The 6,925-nt window shown below is 41.5% G+C and overlaps 1 long non-coding RNA gene across 1 annotated transcript; it reads right to left on the reverse strand.

Moving 5' to 3' along the window:
* Positions 1-2,782: 2,782 nt before the first annotated feature.
* Positions 2,783-6,096, reverse strand: LOC116665522. The gene is made up of 3 exons (XR_004322194.1): positions 5,936-6,096; positions 4,485-4,545; positions 2,783-4,205 (listed from the first exon to the last, which is right to left on the reverse strand). It is a non-coding gene; the product is annotated as an uncharacterized LOC116665522 (long non-coding RNA).
* Between the last annotated feature and the right edge of the window lie 829 nt (positions 6,097-6,925).

Raw genomic sequence — 6,925 nt, forward strand, 5'->3', positions numbered from 1 at the left:
TCAGTGAGAGGAAAGGTGAAGAGAAGGGCAATCCAGGTGGAGGAGACTGTGTGCAAAGGTCCCAGCGGGGGGACCAAAGAATACCAGGGTGACATAGGTGTGGTGAGCTAGAGAAAAAGCTTTTAAGCCATGGCAAAGAATTTAGACTTTTTTCCTAAGTGTGTTGGGAATCCATATTCAGTAGTATTCATTTGTTTTAAAATATCCCATTTTTAAAGAAGATTTAAGGACAGTGCTAAGACACCAAAAGCTCAGGAACCACATGTCCCAAACTCTAGCCACACTCAGTATAAACACTCAACCACTCAGTATAACCCTTTCAGTTCTTCTGATTGGATACCTCCTACCTACCGGTATGGCCACCTGATACTCAGTTGGTGGATTAGAAATCTATCGTGGGCTAACAAACGATCTCAAAATGTAACGACTTCAGCCAATAATAAATACTATCTCAGAGTTTCTGGGGGGCAGGAATTCAAAAGTAGCTTTGCTGTCTGGTCTGGTTCTGGGGCCTCTCATGCAGTTTGAGTCCAGATGTTGGTGGAGGCTGTGGTCTCTGGAAGGCTTGGTTGGAACTGGGGGAGCCCCTGCCAAGATGGCTCCCTCACATGGCTCTTGTCAGGAGACCTCACTTTCCTGCTCCGTAGTCCTCTTCTTAGACCCTCTTGAGCATCCTCATCACACGCCAGTTGACTTCCCTTAAGTAAGTGATCTGAGTAAGAGTAAGGAGGAAACCCAGTGCTCTTCATAACCTAGTCTTGGACACAACACTGTCACTCCTGCCTCCCTAAGAGATGCGTTACCATGTCCAGCTCACACTCAAGGGAGGTGAATTAAGTCCCACCTCTTGAAAAAAAGGGATTCAAAAAACTTGTAGGATTGTTTTTGTTTTGTTTTTTAATTTTGGGGTCAGTAATTAGGTTTATTTAGTTTTTTTTTTTAAATGGAGGCACTGGGGATTGAACCCAGGACCTCATGCATGTTAAGCACGTGTTCTCCTGCTGAGGTATACCCTCCCCCCCAAATCTGTGGACATACTTTAAAACCACCACGCTCAGCGACCCAACTCCAATGGCATCCTCTATGTGAAGGCTTCCATGATTTTCCTGAATGGAGCTAGTCCCTCACTTCTCTCAGGTTTCAGAGCATTTCATTTCCATCTCTTACAGCTCTGGCCTTGTTTATTGAAATCTCCTGACATGTCTATCTTTCTCACTAGATTCAAAGCTTCTTTAAGCCAAGGGAACTTGTCTCCTTGATCATTGGCATCCTCAAATCTGCTCATTAGTGACATTCTCAGACCACCAGAGAACACCACCATCTGCCACTCCTAAGGCAGGGATTTTAAAAGCCCCTGCCACTCAGTGCTTTTCTTGCCTCTCTTTTCTCTTGGTTTACTCTTCATATTATATGTAGACATATCTTCTCAACTGGTTGATGAAACTCCAAAAATAAGACTATCTTAGTTATCTCTCTTTTGAAAGTCCTCATATCACAAAAGGAATTGCTCCGTATTATAATAATTAATATCTTTTTTAAAGAATTAAATGAGAGACGGCCTTGTACAGTTAAAAAAAAAATCTTTCCAGCTTCTTTAGTAATCAGAATATCTACTGGCTCCCTCAGCTCTATGTAAACTCGAATAAAGAAAAGTAACCTCAGTTTATAATGCATAAAACATTCAGTGTTGCTAAAGAACTCTGGAGCACAAGGGGTCTTCTGTTTTGCTGGCTCCCTTACTGCCTGGGAGAATCAAAACCTAACATGGCGAGGGTCTCCTTCACAAGCAGTGGAAAGACTATGAGGACATCTTTCTCTAAACACGAAAAGCCATATTCCCTTTCCTGGTTACAAAGGATTATCCTGTCCTTGGTCTTAGTTAAGAGAATGTTATCAATTCGGTAGTTTTATCCAGACTGAGGTAGAGGCCTGGATGGCCTTGGTACTCATGACTAGACATCTTGAGACATCATGAGAAGTCTTCTGGGGCAGATTTCTTTCGGTTTAGGAGACAAGGTTTGACCAGCTCTGAGCCTGTGACCGGCCCAGTGTCGGGGCAGTGCGGGAGAGGTGAGCAGAGGATGGAGTGTGGCCTGCCCCTCAGCCCTGCTTCACCTTGACAAGGAAGTTCTTCCTCATGGTCCCTCATTAAAGAATCAAGATGACAGCACGTTAAAGCTAAAGAAAAATAATGGAAGAGCCTTCAGCAGAACAGCCAGTGCAGCACGTTAGAGGGTCACTTTCTTCTCAAAAGGAAAAAGTGAATGCAAATCAACTCCTTTCCTTCCTATCTCTGCCCTGTAAAGACAGAACGCCCTTGCCTGGACAAAACTGCTGGTTTTGATGGGCCTCTTCTGGTTCTAAGAAGATAATCTAGTCACACTAAGTCGATGAACAGGGAAGCCCAGAGCATGGTGTCCGGCCCACAACAGGCTCTGATGGTTGTCATGGTGACGCGGGTTGGATTCTCCGGTACTGCGACAGCTAAACTGTCATGAAATTCCTGGACATCTTTGCTCCAGAAAGAGAGCAAATAGGTCTTGAAAGAAGAATCAGGGAATCTGGATTTAACTGAGTGGTATTTATCTGGCTTTGACACATTCACATTTTGCATGTCTCAGTTAAACAGAACAGTCAACTTGAAAGAAAGAACTAGGCTTTTAAAGATGCTTGAAAGAGGTGCATCCTGGGAAACCTGTTCTCCCCAGGGGAGTGTGGCAGGAGGCCTCTTGGGAGAGAAAGACACCTCCACCCTTCTAAGTGAGGATAGAAGACAGAGGTGTTTGTCTTACACAGGAGTTGACAGCATAAATGACTGTTTTCTTTGTTAAATCGATTTCTGAAACATGTCGGGACCTTGCCTGACTGTTGCCTGAAAGGGCGGAGGTAAGAGAATAAAACTGCAAATTGCTGGTTAGTTATCCAGTGTTCGAGTTTTGACAAATCTGGAATTCACACTAACGTTATATTTAATTTCAAATTTAATGTGAAATCCGGAAAAACCTGAAATCTTGGTGACGACGAATGAAATGGTAAATGAATTTAAAATTAAATGCAGGAAGATCGAGTTTAAAAGGAAAATCATTTCAGTTAATACAGACTCTCCCCTGTGGTTTCTTTTCTCAGTCAACTGAAAAAGTTTAATCACGTGCCTTTAATTAAAGCTCCGCACCCACGGAGAAGCACAAAATGGACTTTGTTTCACTTAGACAAGAGTGTCCAATGGTTCTGTTGCTAGAAAATTGATATTTAATAACATACATTTCTAACAGAGACTCCCATTTTGTTTCAAATAGTGAGAAAACTGAACCTTGCTGATGAGGAAACAGCCTTAAACATCTCTTCCTTTTTTTGTTTTTTGTTTTTTATTTTTTGTTTTTTGTTTTTTGTTTTTATCTTTCACAATGATATGACTGGTGCATTCTTAACTTAGCCTGAGCATATTTAACATAATGGCCTGGTGGGATGAGCACTCTGAAATTCATTTGCAAAGAAACACCAATTTCTCCAACTACCCCCAAACCAACTAGGAGAATTCACACGATAAGCACAGATGCTGCACTAGGAAGAGAAAGGAGAGGCGAGCGGAGGGCGGCATCAGGCCAGAAGGTGTGCTGAGCGAGTGCCGGGGCCCTCAGTTTTAGCCCAGCCCTGCTGGGAACAGTCTGTAAACTAGGACAAGCCATTCCCCGCTGTGGTCTCCATTTCCTTCTCTAGACCTTGAGTGGGCTGACTAGATGGCTCATAAGATGTAGCTAATATCTAGTGAGTCTTGCACGTCTGTATGGGGCAAGTTTCCATGATGTCCAGCGTGATGTAGAGCATAGGCAAGTCTTGGAGCAAGTCTGGTGCAAGACGGTCTTGGCTCAGAGTGACTCTTAGGTTAAGTGACTCACTGCCCCATTCCTCATCTATAAAGTGGGACTGATAATGGACCCCACGTTATAGGGCCTGCTGTGAGGTTTAAATATGATAATACTCCTGAACTCCTTAGAATAGAATCCAGTGTAAATGTTAGCTGACATCTGATTTAAAAAATATTTCCCTCCCCAGATCGATTTTCCTGAGTTCAGGGCTTTTGCCTGGCCACCACCCCCAACTGTCTGGAGCATCCGTATGTTCCCTGTGAATACTTCATGACTTTTATTATTCCGTGGAGTGTTTGCTGGATGTTCTCCATGGCTATTAGAGCTCTGATTTTCAAGCTGTGAAAAAATAAAGTGAAACTTGTTAGAGAGAAAAGCCTTAAGCTTTGAATACCTCTAATGTTCCTTGGTTTTAATCTCCCGTGCAGTGGCTGCTGTTTAATGCCTCTGCATGGCATCAAGTATCAGGATCCGAAGATTAAACATGAGGATCTCAAGGGTGGTATTAGAAATGCTACTGGTGGCTCCCACAGCTTTGGCAAGTCATGGACCTAGACCCCAACTCAAAGGCATTTATTCACGCACTCATTCACTCGCAAGTTTTTATTAGGTACTTACTGTGTGTCAGTCACTGGACCAGAGAAAAAATACATGGTTTCTCCTTTAGAAGAGATCAGAGCTGATGGGAAAGACAGATGAAAAAATTTATAATTTACCAAAGTGGTAAGTACTGTTGCCAAGACATGAACAAAATACCCAGAGAACCAAGCAACTGGAGTCTGAAAGTGACAACCGGGCAAGTGAAATCTTTGTGTGTGATTGTGTGTGTGTGTTTATCAGTCTGGACATTGCAGGGAGGGGCAGAGCAAAGGCAATGGGAAAGGGTTGAGGCCCACTGGGAGGCACAATCTATGTCCCCAGGAAATAATCAGCTTTTTTTTTTTTTTAAGTGGTGGCAGTGAGGAAACAAACTCATCTAACATCCCACTTTCCTCCGGGAATGAGAGCATTTATATCATATGTCCTGATGGCAAAGAGAATAGCTCTGTGGATACTTAAGTGTTAAGTCTGGAACTTGAAACAGGTGGATAATGATTTTGAGGCCCCCCAAATAACGTGGTGTAGCCACAGAGCAGCTAAATTCATCCTACAGTGTGTGTAGCATGGGCTGCATCCACAATTCCCCAATAGACTTTTTGAAGGCAGGCTTGTGAGTCAGGTAAAGAAGATGGGTGTTAGAATATGGAAGATAAACAGAAGGAGAATCCCACAAAATTAATACCATGAACATTCATCTGACTACCGCCTAGATTCAACCATCATTAACATTTTTCCTTCACCATATGTGATTCACATATAGGTTTTTATGTCTGTGTGTGCATATATGCATATTTTGGAATCATTTTAAAGAAAATTGCCAGCACCACAATACAGAAATACTCAGCACACATACACATATGCCCCCCTAATAAGGACATTTTGCTATCTACCCAAACACCAGTATCACATCTAACGGAATAAACAATAATTCCCTAATTTCTAATACTGAACTAACATTTATTTTCCCCTGGTTGTCCCAGATTATCTTTTATAGCTCTTTTTTGAAAGGTAAGGCAAATATATATTTTTTTAATGGGTGGCATAAGATTTTTGGACTCCTTAGACATAGACAAGCTTAATTTCTACTTTAAGCTGTATTTTGCCCTCTGCCAGATTTCTCTAAAGCCTGAAATATCATTTAGGCACATAAGGCTTGAGTGAAATGGGATTAATCTGCCAGCAAAGCCAAAGAAAAGAAGAGCTGGGATTTAGAAAACAGTGACATTCTAAGAGCCTTGGCCCTTTAGGCTGAGTCGCTCGGAAAGATTGGTTTGCTTTTTTTCTATCAGAGAGCCCTGGAGAGATTAAATTGATGGTAAAACAAAAACGCTAACAGATGACACGCTAACCCAGCTTTTCTTCTGTCTGACACTCCATAGTGAACTTGGGTATTTTAATCAGATGTTAGGAAATAAACAAAGAGTGAAGCAAGTACATTCTGACTGCTTTTCAAAATCATCTTTCCACACCTCTGCTCACCATCTCGCACCACCCAGGATTCAATCAGGACTGCCACAATTCCTGCCAGGCTCCATGCCCCAGACGCAAGACATCCTCCAAGCTGTGCTGTCTGGAGTTGCTCTGACTTCTGGGACATCAAAAAAAAGTTCATTTCACCAGGAGAACAGAAGTGATGGTTGGAGGGAGAGGACCTCATACAGTATAAGAGAAGAATTTAAGACCAAAGGCTATTTGTTTAAAATGTTTTGAAATGATCTCCAGTTTAGAGATAAGTTATAAGTACAGGACAAAGAATTTTGTCCCAGAGCCATAAGAGAGGAATTTGCCAAAGTGATGTCCCATGACCCCTAATATTTTATTCTCCTACATAACCAAGACACATCTATCAAAATTAGGAAATTAACCCTGACATGTTTCTATGATCTAACACTCAGATCCTATTCAAGTTTCACCAAATTCCTATATAGCAAAAACGATTCAGTTTTAAATCACATGTTGCCTTTAGTTGTCATGTCTCTTTAGTCTTTTCCAGTCTGGGACATACACACATATATATACATATACACAATGAAATCCTACTCAGCCATAAAAGAGAATAAAATAATACCATCTGCAGCAACACGGATGGAACTGGAGATCGTAATTCTAAGTGAAGTAAGCCAAGAAGAGAAAGAAAAATACCACATGATATCACTTGAAATGTGGAATCTAAAAAAGAGACACAAATGAACTTATTTACAAAGCAGAGACAGATGCACAGACATAGAAAACAAACTTATGGTTACCAGGGGGAAAAGAGAGGGGTGGAGGGATAAATTGGGAGTTTGGGATTTGCAGATACAAACTACTATGCATAAAATAGATAAACAACAAGGTCCTACTGTATAGCACAGGGAACTATATTCAATATCTTATAATGTCTATAATGAAAGAGAATATGGAAAAGAATATGGGTGTATATATATATATATGTATGACTGAGTCGCTTTGCTGTGCAC

This window comes from Camelus ferus, chromosome 8, assembly GCF_009834535.1.
Source record: "Camelus ferus isolate YT-003-E chromosome 8, BCGSAC_Cfer_1.0, whole genome shotgun sequence".
Classification (NCBI taxonomy): Eukaryota; Metazoa; Chordata; class Mammalia; order Artiodactyla; family Camelidae; genus Camelus; species Camelus ferus.